General features: G+C 37.0%; 1 protein-coding gene across 2 annotated transcripts in view; it reads left to right on the forward strand.

The window, feature by feature from the left end:
- Positions 1–13,783, forward strand: part of MIPOL1 (mirror-image polydactyly 1) — a 365,273-nt gene that overhangs the window by 92,626 nt on the left and 258,864 nt on the right. The gene's annotated exons all lie outside the window — the stretch shown is intronic.

The raw sequence follows: 13,783 nt of genomic DNA on the forward strand, positions 1-13,783 counted from the left end.
TCTCCAGTCTTTTTCTAAAACCTTTGGCATGCTAGTTTGCCTGTCAGGAATAGCAGTCAATTTAAAAAAAGAAAGAAAGAATTGCACATCACTCTCAATACAATTACTTTCTTTATTTCTTCATAGTTTTGTTGTTCCTTCATATGTGACTCCTCTTTTTATTATCTCCTCTTCTCCTCATTATCACTTTTAAAATTTATTTGAGCCGTCTGAGTCTTTCACTGCTGTCTGCTTAATATCCCTGTTCCTGTTCTTTACTATTTTTTACTTGCAGTTTTTTTTAGCTTTGGTTTTTAAACTTGAGTGATACTTGAATAGGGTGGAGCCTAAGAATCTACATTTTTTAAACCAACCCAGGTGATTCTGATAGATAAATGATGGACTACACTTAGAGAAACAATGCCCTAGAAATATGTACTTTTCAAATTCTAATGTACAGTCTAATCACTTGGGGGATCTTGTCAGAATGCAGATTCTGGTTCATTAGGCCTAGGTTGGGACCGGAGATTCTGTCCTTATAACAAGCTCCCAGATGTTACACATGATGGTAGTCTAAGGAATATGCTTTGGTGGAAAGGCCCTAGAACATCTAGAAATATGTTACCTGTACAGATAGATAGAATCCAGTAATCTAATATTTAATGTTCAATCAGCATACTTATGGCACGTTTACTTTGTCCAGTGTTGTAGTAGGCTCTGTGGAGGAACGGAGTAAAGTGCTAATTAAAACATGGTTCACTGGGGAGACAAAAAGCCATAAATAATTAATAATATGTATTCAACTTGTGATTAGGTAATATTTGTTTTTCGTTTAGATTAATGATTTCATTTTTTTGAAGATTGATAGGCTCATTGTAGACCATTAAACTCGTTTAAAAGTAACAAATAAAGAAACAAAAACATTCACCTAAATTCCACAATGCCTATTCCAAAATAATCATCTTTATCCATAGGGAAACATTATTTCAAACATTTTCTCTTATATACTTAAATATCATTACCTAGAAGGATAGATGGCTTGGGGTTGATTGGAGGTAGCCATAGAATTAATTGGATAAAAATCAATTCATTCTTTACATGTCGTATTTGAGAAGCAGTGTAATGTAGAGACTAAGAGCACAGATTCTGAACCCAATCTATCTTTGAATGTTGGTTCTGCTGCTTCCTTGCTGTATAGCGTTGGACAAATTACCCAAAGTCTATAAGGCTCAGTTTGTTGGGCTACAAAATGTATATAATAGTGCAGGTTATGAGGACTTACACAGGTTGTCATAAGGACTAAATTACTTGTTGACTATATATGTATATATGTAAAATATTTTATATATATAATGAAAAAAAATATATATATGTATGGGTTGGTTGTTTGTTTAGAGACAGAGTCTTGCTATATCACACAGGCTGGAGTGCAGTGGTGTAATCAGAGCTCCTTGCAGACTTGAAGTGGGCTCAAGTGATCCTCCTACCTCAGCCTCCCAAGGAGCTATGACTACAGGGACTTCAGGCACATGCCACCATGCTTGGCTAATTTATAAAGTTTTTTGTAGAGATGGCATCACACTGTGTGGCCCAGGCTGTTGTCAAACTCTGGGCCTCAAGCGATCCTCTCATCTTGGCCTTCCAAAGCCCTGAGATTACAGGCATGAGCCATTGCACCTAGCCAAATCACTGAATATTGAAAAGTACGTGGCTCATAGTGGGTGCTATGTAAGTGTTAACTTGAATTTAAGAGTAATAGTCAATTGAAGTGAAATTGAAGAAAATTTTGAACTTCATGCAATATTTTCTCCCAACAAACTATATTTATTTTCTAAACACTCTTCTAATAACAATTGAGACTGAAAAAAAGGTGTTGGAGTCATCAAATTTTTTTCTTTTCTTTTATTTAATATATATTTATTTTTTAAAATTGAATAGAGCCGGGGTTTCACCATGTTGCCCAGGCTGGTCTCGAACTCCTGGACTCAAGCAATCTGCCTGCCTCAGCCTCCCAAAGTGTTAGGATTATAGGTGTGAGCCACCAGGCCTGGTCAGAATTTTCTCATTTATTATTTCAATTGAAAATATCGTGTGACTCTTAGGTATGAATTGACCTTAAAAGAAGTTGAAGTAAAATTAATATAAGTAGAGAGTTTATTGGGGCCAAGCTTGAGGAATTCACCCTAGCCTGGGAGCTCAGATTCACATTGCTCTGATATACACTTCTGTTAGCAGGAGTTAAGAATGGACTTTTATTAATTGTTTTCTTTTTTTAAGTTTTTTTTTTTTTTTTTTTCTAATCGCGATGGAGTCTTGCTGTGTTGCTTAGGCTGGTCTCAAACTCTTAAGTTCAAGCAGTCCGCCCATCTTGACCTCCCAAAATGCTGGAATTACAGGTCTTAGGCACGGCACCTGGCCAGGAGTGAATTTTTAAATGCAAAAAAGAGAGATAGGGAGTGGGCTGATACAAAGTTTGTCAGGAACTGTGTTTACTTTATAAGAAATAACATTAATTAGTGATTGGCTATGCATTGTTAAGCTATAGGGTATGGGTCATAGTGTCTGGTTTGGCATTATTAGGTTAAATTATAGCTACTTGTAGCAATAGCAAGCAGTTTCAAGAGATGAATACAGGCCGGACATGGTGACTCACACCTGTAATCTCAACACTTTGGGAGACTGAGGTAGGAGGATTGCTTGAGTCCAGGAGTTCAAGACCATTGTGGGCAATACAGTGGGACCCAGTTTCTACAAAAAAAAAAAAATTATTTAAAAAATTTAGCTTGACATGGTGATAAATGCCTGTAGTCCCAGCTACTTTATAGGCTGAGATGGGAGGATCGCTTGAGCCCCAGAGATGGAGGCTGCAGTGAACCTACGCACTCCAACCTGGGTGACAGAGCAAGATCTTGTCTCAAGAAAAAAAAAAAAAAAGATGAATACATAGCTCAGAGGGTGGCAAGTAAGACATGATTGCAGTCTCATTTTCATTCTTTCTGGGCCTGATAATTAAAAGGGCTTGCATTCCTCAGATAAAAATTCTTTTCTCATATAAAAGAAAGAAAGAAGCACTTTAAAACTCCTCTTTTTTCATTAAGAATTTCACATTAAAAAATCTGTAAAAGTTGTATTCATTTCTATAGCCATGTTAGTTTTTATAGCCAAAGTGTGCCCTGTTGTTTAATCTTAACTTTAAAAGGATTGAATAATCATTGCTGGAAGTTTTATCATAGATAGCATTTTTATCCCTGAGTTTTTTATTGTGAGGAATCACTGGGTGCGTCAGTGGAAACAAAAACACAAACTCAACGTGCTTTTTTCTTTTCTCTTATTCAACACAACAATCAACACAGAAGCCTTTTTTGACCAAATGTGTAGTTATTTTCCCCACATACCAAGTAAGTAATCAGTTCTGCAGTAGACACCAGCTGGGTGTCCTCCAATTAAATTCTGACACTATCTACCTGGAGAAAGCATCAGATCCCATAGGTTGAGGGCTCAGTTCCACAAGACTGGCCCTGCTTCAGACAAAAATCGTTAAGTCCAGGCCTCTGAAACTTCTGGCTGACCAGCTTCAAGTGAGGATTCATACCGTCCCCTCTTTGGGTTCAATTAATTTGTTAGAGCAGCTCACAGAACTCAGGGAAAACTTACATTTATTATAAAGGATATGACAAAGGATACAGATGAAGAGATGCATAGGTCAAGGTATGGGGGAAGAGGTACAGAGCTTCCATGCCCTCCTTGGGTACACCACCCTCCAGGAACCTCCACATGTTCAGCTATTAGGATGCTCTAGGAATTCTGTCCATCTGGGTCTTTTATGGAGACTTCATTACATAAGCATGATTGATTAAACCACTGGCTATTGGTAATCAACTTAACTGCCAGGCCCCTCTGCAGAGGTTGGGGGTTGAAGCTCAGAGTCACAACCTTTTAATCATGCAGCCTTCCTCATGACCAGCCTCCATCCAGAAGGTATCTAAGGGCTGCCAGCTATCAGTTAATCATTAGCATACAAAAAGACATCACTTTGGAGATTCCCTTTAGGTGAGGAAAGGAGTGGGGGAGTGGAATGATGACCAAGTATTGATTTCACAATATCACAGCAGGTGAATGAATTTCACTTTCAAAGGAAGAGCTCATAAATACCTTATTCTCTGATTTAACATGCTTCAGATTGGCTGTGTGTTATCCTTGTATTCAAGTTTTTTATAAATATAATTCTTGAGTCAGGTATCCTTTTATTCTAAACATTGTAAAAATGTTACTCTCTTGTCTTCTGTTATTGTTTGCCTGAAAAGAAGTCTTGAGATCAATCAGATTCCCGATCCCTTTGTGTGTGTGTTTTGTTTGTTTGTTGTTTGTTTTTTGAGACAGAGTCTTGCTCTGTCACCCAAGCTGGAGAGCAGTGATGTGATCTCAGCTCACCACAACCTCCGCCTCTGGGATCCAAGCTATTTTCCCACGTCAGCCTCCAAAGTAACAGGGACTACAGGTGAGTGCCACCACACCTGGCTAATTTCTGTATTTTTAGTGGAGATGGGGTTTCACCATGTTGGCCAGGCTGATCTGGAACTCCTGACTTCAAATGATCCACCCACCTCAGCCTCCAAAAGTGCTGGGATTATAGGCATGAGCCACCATGCCTGGCTCTGTGTGTGTGTGTGTGTGTGTGTGTGTGTATGTCTGTCTTTTTTTTTGTCAGATACCTGAAGGATTCATCCTTTATTCTTAAAGTAGGGCCGAATCAGAGCAATTGTGTTCATCATTCTTTAATAAGGTTTTGGGGACCACAGCATGCTTTTCAAAGGATTATTTGATTCTTCCTTTATTTCATGGAAATTTTACCTTTTTTAAAAAATTTAACTTTTATTTTAAGTTCAGGGGTGCATTTGCAGGTTTACTATATAAGTAAACTTGGGTTTTGGGGTTTTTTTATACAGATTATTTCATCACCCCAGTATTAAGCCTAGTATCCATTCGTTTTTTTTCCTGATCCTCTACCTCCTCCCATCCCCCATGCTCCAATAGGCCCCAGGGTCTGTTGTTCCACTCTGTGTGTCCATGTGTTCTCATAATTTAGCTCCCACTTATAAGTGATAACATGTCGTATTTGGTTTTCTGTTCTGGCATTAGTTTGCTAAGGATAATGGCCTCCAGCTCCATCCATGTTCCTGTGAAGGACATGATCTCGTGCTTTTTTATGGTTCCATGCTATTATTTCATGGAAATTTTACTTTCTAAATAAGTTTTTTTGTAGAGATAGGGTCCTACTGTGTTGCCCAGGCTGGTCTCAAACTCCTGGCTTCAAGCAGTTCTCCCTCCTTGGCCTCCCAAGGTGCTGGGATTATAGCTGTGAGCCATCACAAATGGTTCATGAAAATTTTAGGTCTACAAATGTTTTGGATTTTAGGTTTTCTACTTTAGAGACTCCAGATACACTTCTATGGGACATTTTTGTCCTTATGTGTTATCTATTCAATAATGATTAATATTTTAATCTGCCTTTGCATTCACTGTGATGATTACAAATCTTTCCTTTATGTTGGTAATCCCAATTGTCATTGTTCCTTTCCATGGTCTTTCTAATTAATGTATGTAATTTTTATTTATTTGTTTATTTTTGATTCTCAATTTATTTCCTTAAGTTTTATATTTCTCTTTTCACTTTATTGTTTGAGCCCCTTCTCTTTTATTTTATTGAAATGATTTTCTTTTCTTTTTCTTTATAAAATGCCAACCATGGGTAGGAAAATTTTCTTCTTTCCCTTGTGTCTTATTTCATTCATGCTGCCGCAATAATAGAATACCTGAGACTAGGTAATTTATAATGAACAGAAATTTATTGGCTCACAGTTCTGGAGGCTTGAAATCCAAGATCAAGGTGCTGGCATCTTTCAAGGGCCTTTTTGCCGAGTCATCACATGGTGTAAAGCAGAAGGGCAAAAACAGGCAAAAGGGAGCTAAAGTTGCCCTTCTATAATGACATTAATTCATCCCATAAGAGAGGAGCCTAGTGGCCTAATCACCTCTCAGAGGTCTTACTTCTTAATACTGTTACCATGGCATTGATTGATTGATTGATTGATTGACAGAGTCTCACTCTGTCTCCCAGGCTGGAGTTCAGTGACGCTATCTCGGCTCCCTGCAAGCTCCGCCTCTCAGCTCCCTGCAAGCTCCGCCTCCCGGGTTCATGCCATTCTCCTGCCTCAACCTCCCAAGTAGCTGGAACTATAAGCGCCTACCACCACGCCCAGCAAATTTTTTGTATTTTTAGTAGAGACGGGGTTTCCTTGTGTTAGCCAGAATGGTCTCTATATCTGGATCTCGTCATCCGCCCGCCTCAGCCTCCCAAAGTGCTGGGATTACAGGCGTGAGCCACCGCGCCGGCTGGCAATTAAATTTTAACATGAGTTTTGGAGAGGACAAACATTCAAATCATAGCACCTTGGTTTATGTTTTCTTGTTTTATTAGGAACTAATTTCTTTTGCATGTTTTGTGTTGTATTCGTGGTGTATTCACAGTTGCCATATCATTTCTTCGCATCTTGCTCATATTTGAAATGGCAATTTTGTCAAAAACTTTTAGCAGAACATAATGGTACAAGTGAATTTTCCTTAATAAACTTTTTTTGTTTGTTTGTTTGAGAAGGAGTCTCACGCCTCGCTTTTGTCGCCTAGGCTGGAGTGCAGTGGCATGATCTTGACTGACTGCAACTTCCGCCTCCCGGGTTCAAGCTATTATTCTCCTGCCTCAGTCTCCTGAGTTGCTGGGATTATAGGCACCTGCCACCCCCCCGGCTGATTTTTGTACTTTTAGTAGAGATGGGTTTTGCCATGTTGACCAGGCTGGTCTTGAACTCCTGACCTCAGGTGATCTGCCCGCCTCGGTCTCCCAAAGTGCTGGCATTACAGATGTTAGCCACTATGCTCAGCCTCCTAAACATTTTATTTTTAGGCCTGTTTGCCTTCTTTGAGCTGCCATTTCTTGGCAAGGCATTGCTCTTGCTACCTTTCTATATAACCCTAGGGCAATGGGATGGGAATGGAGTTTGGTAAGACCTCTCTGGGACTGTATGCTCCTCTTGTGGGAGGTTCTGTCCTCTGCTTATGGGATTTTGTTTGGTGCCGTACATTAAGGGTTCATGCTATCTGGTCTCTCTATATGTATCCTAATTTCATGGGGATATTGCTTTTGGGCTTTTATTTATTTCACTATTGTAGTAAAACATGGCCAGCCTTGATTCTTGCTTCCTCTGTATAGATTCTTAGGTAATACAGGCTTTTCTGTATTTTTCATTTTCATGAAAAATTTTTATTAGTTTTGTCTGGGCTGTCTACTTAACTCATTCTCAGATTATTTCTAAGCTGTGTGGTATCAGTGAAAATTTCTGTTTTGTTAGCTCACTGTCTTCCCAACACCTGTTTCATAGGTAATCTAGCCAAAATAATCATCTCTGCACCCTGCACTCCCTCCCTATTTAAAAAAATTACTACATGACAGCCCACTTTCTTTACCATTTGGTTAATTTGCATATTCTATTCATGTAGCTATATGATGGGATAAGTAGACTTGGGTGTTCAGATTTCACTGTGCCATCTTTACTTGGAATTCCAAGTTTTTGAAGATTTTTAAAAAATTGTAGAGTAGTTTTAGATATCTAGAACAGTTGTGAAGATCATACAGATAGTTGCTGCATAATCCTCACCCATTTTCTCTTATTGTTAACATCTTACATTACCATGGTACTTTTGTCACAGGGGAGAATTCAGTATTGTTACATAACTATTAACTGAACTCTATACTTTCTTTAGATTTCACTAATTTTTCTCAAATATCCTTTTTATGCTCTAGGATCCTAACCAGGATTGGATTTAGTTTGTATGTGTCCCTAGCCCATCTTGGGCTGTGACATTTTTCTCTAACTTTTCTTGTGTTTTAAGACCTTGATAGTTTTGAGGCATATTGATCAAGGTATTTTACACAGAATGTTTCTCAATTTGGATTTTTCTCATGGTTATGTTGGGGTTATGAGTTTTTAGGATGAAGACTACAGAAGTGAGTGCCATTTTCTTCACATCATTTCAAGGGTATATTCTACTGATTGGATTTACTACCAGTAATATTAACCTTGATGGCCAAGGTATGGTTTGCTAAGTTTCTCCACTGTAAAGTTACTTACCTCCATTCCTTTGTTCATACTCTACTCTTTGGAAGCACATCACTAAGTACAGTCCATACTAAAGAATGAAGATGGGAGGTTGTTGAGCTCCACCTCCTGCAGGGGAGAATATTTACATAAATTATATGTAGCACTTTAATACAGGAGATTTGTCTCTTTTCCCATTTATTTATTCAGCCATTTGTGTCAGTATGGATTCATAGGTGTTCATTTAATACTTTGGATTATAATCTAATACTATGTTATATATGTTGTTGCTTGAAATGTTCTACCTTTGTGGATTGGAAGCTCTTTTGGGTTAGCTCCTATATTTCTTTGACATGTCCCCATTCCTTTCTGTCATTTATTTGTTTTTGTTTTGAGACAGGGTCTTGCTCTGTTGTCTAGGCTGGAGTGCAGTGGCATGATTACAGCTCACTGCCGCGTTGACCTCTTGGGCTCAAGCAATCCCCCCACCTCAGCCTCCCCAGTAACTGGGACTGCAGGCGCTCACTTGGCTAATGCCTGGCTAATTTTTAGAAATTATTTTAGAAACAGAGTCTCACTGTATTGCCTAGGCTAGTCTCAAGCTCCTGGGCTCAAATGATACTCTGCCTCAGCCTTCCAAAGTTCTGGAATTACAGGCAAGAGCCACTACATCTGGTCTCTTCTGATTTTTGAACATTTTCTTTTTGGCATGACAGAAAGCTCCAGGGTCACCTTATGTAAGGATGTATAGAACTGTGCCCCTCCAGTAGATTCAGTCATTCCTCCAAGGAACTCTAGATCCTTTTATTAGAAAATAGTATTAGAAACCAAGATCTGGGTGTGAGGTGTGCCCTTTGTTGTGGGAGTATGACTGCTTCTAGACCATTTCCGCAGACAGAGTAGGATACACACACACACACACACACACACACACACACACACGTGTATATATACACTAACTGATGTATACACACACATATCTCTTATTTATACACCTATCCATTTGTATCTATATCAAGCTGAACATAAGTTCACACTGATGTTCTTAATTCTAATCCATTACCATACTGTTTATTATAGCCTTCCCCTTTTGTTCATCTGTAAATTACTCTACCCAGTGGTGACAAAACTGGCCCCCACCAACCACCATCTATTGTTTGTTGAAACCCGGTATACATTATAACTCTTTCTGAATCATTAACATATACCTCCATGAGAATTAACTTTAGCAATGAGAATGTACCATGTATACTTCTTTTAGTGTTTAGTTTTATAGTTTCAAGAGACCATTTTCCAAAATTACTTAAACTGGCTCCTTCCTCTGCCCCACCTCTTTAAGTGAGTTTAGGCCATATTTTTAAATGTAATTAGAGTTATTTATTGTAGTCTGCATTCTATCCTAGTGTCCTTTGATCTCCTAGTTGGTTTCTTTGTATGCATACATTAAGGTTCACTATGTGCTGTAAATATCTGTGGGTTTTGACAAATGTGTAGTGTCATATATCCAAATTAGTTCTGCCACTTTAAAATCCCCACTGCTTCTTCTACTCAAATCTTCCTCCCTTCCCAACTCTGTGGCAACTACTGACCTGCTTTCTTCCCCTGACAGTCTTTCCTTTTTCAGAATATCATGTTAATGGAATCATACAATATGTAGACTTTTCAAACTGGCTTCTTTCATTTAGCAAAATGCATTCATGTTAATGAATGCATAATTTATATTATGTTCTTTCTTTCTTGTTGAATAGTATTCCATCGTATGGAAGTATCACAGTTTTTGATTCATTCCTTTGTATAAAGGATATCTTGGTTACTTCTATTTTTGGTGATTTTGAGTAAAGTTGCTCTAAGTATTCATATACAGGTTTTTGTCTGGACATATGTTTTCAAATCAGTTGAGTAAACCCAGTAGCAGTACTGCTGAATCATAAGTTAAATCCATGTTAATTTTACAAGAAACTGCCAAATTCTTTTCCAGAGTGGTTATACTAGCAACGAATCAGAGTTCCTGTTGCTGTGTATCCTTCCAAGCATTTGGAACTATTGTTTTTGTTTTGTTTTGTTTCTTATTTTGGATGTTAGCCATTCGAACAGGTGTGTAGTAGTATCTTAGTATTTTTATTTGCATTTCCCTGATGACAGATGATATTGAGCATCTTTTTAAATGTTTATTTTCCATCTACATATTTTCTTTGGTAAAGTGTTCAGGTATTTGGATAGTTTTTCAAATTGGATTTTTTTTTCTTATTGTTTAAAAGAGTTGTTTATATTCTGGATATAAGTCATTTATCAGATATGTGGCTTGCAAATATTTTCTTCTAGTCAATGTCTTGTTTTTCTGAGTCTCTTAGTGTGTTTGGCAGAACACAAGTTCTAAATTTTGGTAACACTTAAATTTTGGTAACGTTAATTTTTTTTTCATTTGCTTATGGACATTCTTATATTCTACCACCATTTGTTGAAAAGTCTGTCATTTCTACATTAAATTTCCTTTGCATCTCTGTCAGAAATAAGTTGACTCGTTATCTGTGGGTTAATTTCTGAATTTACTCTTCTGGTTCATTAACCTATATGTTGATCCCTTTGTCAATATCACATAATCTTGATAGTGAGTCTTGAAATCAGGTGGAGTCTTTGAACTTTGTTCTTTCATTATTGAATTGTTTTGGCTATTCTAGACACCCTTTTATTTATTTATTTATTTATTTATTTTGAGACGGAGTCTCGCTCTGTGGCCCAGGCTGGAGTGCAGTGGCCGGATCTCAGCTCACTGCAAGCTCCGTCTCCCGGGTTCACGCCATTCTCCTGCCTCCCCTCCCGAGTAGCTGGGACTACAGGCGCCCGCCACCTCACCCGTCTAGTTTTTTGTATTGTTAGTAGAGACAGGGTTTCACCGTGTTAGCCAGGATGGTCTCGATCTCCTGACCTCGTGATCCGCCCGTCTCGGCCTCCCAAAGTGCTGGGATTACAGGCTTGAGCCACCGCGCCTGGCCTAGACACCCTTTTAACAAAATTTCAGTAGTATAGTCATTAAAACTTTAGAACTCTTCTTTGGAGATTTGCAGGTACTATAATGTTCACTTTATCACGCACCAAACATGCAATTTATGTTAATAAATTTCGTTATATAAATCAATCACTGATTTTATTCATGAGATTTGCTTCTAAAAAGATTTTTATGCTTTTAAAAAATCAAATTGACCTTCAAAAGACAACAAATCAGTTTTTCGTAAAATGTCACAACTCTTTGGAAATAGGTATATTCATGTTTTATAGATGAAAAAAACTTAGAGGGCTAGACTACTTGGCCAAAGACTCACAGTCAGTTAATTACACATTGTCAGAATGTCTACCTCAGATTTACACAGGCAACTCAAACTTAGCATATCCAAAATGAAACTTATTAATTCATTCTTAAAACCTGATCCTCCTCCTTAATCCCTTATCCTGATCAGTGTTACAACCATCTTCCTACATTTCCAAGCCAAAGCTTCTTCCTCAGAACTCCTATTAAACTGATCTCTTATTTGGTTTATTCTGTCTCTTTAACTAAAATATTTAAATTGAGCCTATCATTCTTTCCTATTTTTTACCCTTCATTGCATATCTACTTTAATTTATACATATATTTGTTACAGTTTTTATTAAAGTATATTGAAATTAGTGTTCCTTGAGACAGAATCTTTTTCATTTTATCTTTTAGATCATTAGTATTAAGGGAAGAATGGGAATGGGAGAAAAGGAATGCATTCAATTCTCAGCCTTTTCTTTTAATTAATTAATTCATTCAGTAACTATTTATTGACTATACTGTGTCAGGTACAGTGTAGTTGCTGGGGGCACAGCATTATGGTCAAATTGACTTAAGTAAATAAGTAATTATATAAATACTTAAAACAATTAATTAACGGTTAATTTGAAGAAATTTTTGGTTCCTAGAAACAGCTTATAAGAGGGACTCCTTCTGTATCAGAGTCTAGGAGTTCAGGTAGGGGGAAGAGTCAGGGAAGGCCACACATACCAAGCAAGAAAAACAACAGCAACAAAGAATATTATGTCAGCATAGTATCAGATGGTTTGGTGAGGTTCTTTTCTCTTCTGCTGAATCTATAGGTTCTGAACCGTCAAGAGTGTGTTTTAGACTACATCTTGATAAGAGGACCAATACATAACTGGTTTTGCTTGACTGAAAGGTATATTTGGGGGCATCTAGTGTATGATAAAATTATATAAATTGTTCACATCTTTTTTGTAAAAATTCCTAATTTCTTACTTCCTATAATCTTCAGATTCTTTGTTGTCTTTTTTCTCTCATCTGCTTTGCTACTTCTGATCTACGTTGTATCTCTGTTACAATGTCTGCTTTGTCTTATTCTGCCTCTCTCTGCTTTTCTTTACCCCTTGGATCATTAATGTTTTTTCTGTTTCTTTTTTGGCTTTTATCAAAAACTAGGGAAAAAAATAAAAAAGAATTCCAGTTAAAATTACCTAAATATACATACTCTTATACATGTTTGCATTTGTATACTTCAGCTTTTCAGATCATGATACCTTTTTTTTCAGTCTCTGCTATTGTTGGTACTTTTTAAACATGTTAAGTGTGGTGGTGTGTAGAAAATGAGAGAGAATAAAAGCAAACAAATCAGAATTTTCTGATTAGAATAAAAGCAAACAAATTATAATTTTCAGAAAAATTTGAAATTTGTTTATCATTTGAGGTCAGCGTTTGGCATCTTAGGATTGAACAAGGTGAATGACTGTAGTTTCAGAAAAGAAAAAGGTGATATTGACTGATTTAGGGATAAATCAAGAAATGCGACATTTCACGCATGGATCTTTTCACTTAGAGTGCAAGGATGTCAGTCAGAATTTGCATGATATAGGAAATCAATTGAAACTTGAGCCCATAGACATTTACTTCAGGAAAATTCTTACTAATTATCATGACTATGTCAAGTTAGACTATTACAGGCATAATTTAAAGTTTACAAAAGGTTGAAATTCTTTTGTCTAATTGTAAACCTCATATTAATGAGATATAATTTATAGTTCATCAAATATATTTCATATAACACCAACTATTATTTTAAGTCTTTATTTAAATCAGTAAAGTGTTATGTGTTGTACATACCACTAGTAAACCTTAGTACCTTCCCCAAAGTCTTTTTAAACAGACAATTAAAGCCATGTATAGCTGCTTCAAATCACCTCTTTTCTGAAAAGACAAGTTGTCTAAGTTTTGTGTTGTTTCAAGTGACACAGTATGAGATATACTTATTATAGACCTGATTTTCATTTTCTGAAAATTATTTTTGTTGATTCTTAATCTTTAGATATTGAATGATCTAGCTTAGAAAATTATGTCAAATATTTTAAATTGGCACTTACAGTGCATTAACATCAAAGATCTAGTCTCATTTTCCAACACTCTGTATCAAGGATTTGCAAAGTAAGAACTTATGTTGAAATTCGGCCTGCCACCTGTTTTGTAAATAAAGTTTTATTGGGATACAACTGTACTTGATCATTTATTGTGTATGGCTGCTTTTGTACTGCAGAGGCAGAATTTAGTAGCTATGATAGAGAGAGAGCGTATGGTAAAGCCTAAAATAATTACTATTTGGCCATTTGCAGAAAAACTTGGCTGATCC

Source organism: Colobus angolensis, unplaced genomic scaffold (assembly GCF_000951035.1).
Source record: "Colobus angolensis palliatus isolate OR3802 unplaced genomic scaffold, Cang.pa_1.0 Scaffold119, whole genome shotgun sequence".
In the NCBI taxonomy this organism is placed as follows: domain Eukaryota; kingdom Metazoa; phylum Chordata; class Mammalia; order Primates; family Cercopithecidae; genus Colobus; species Colobus angolensis.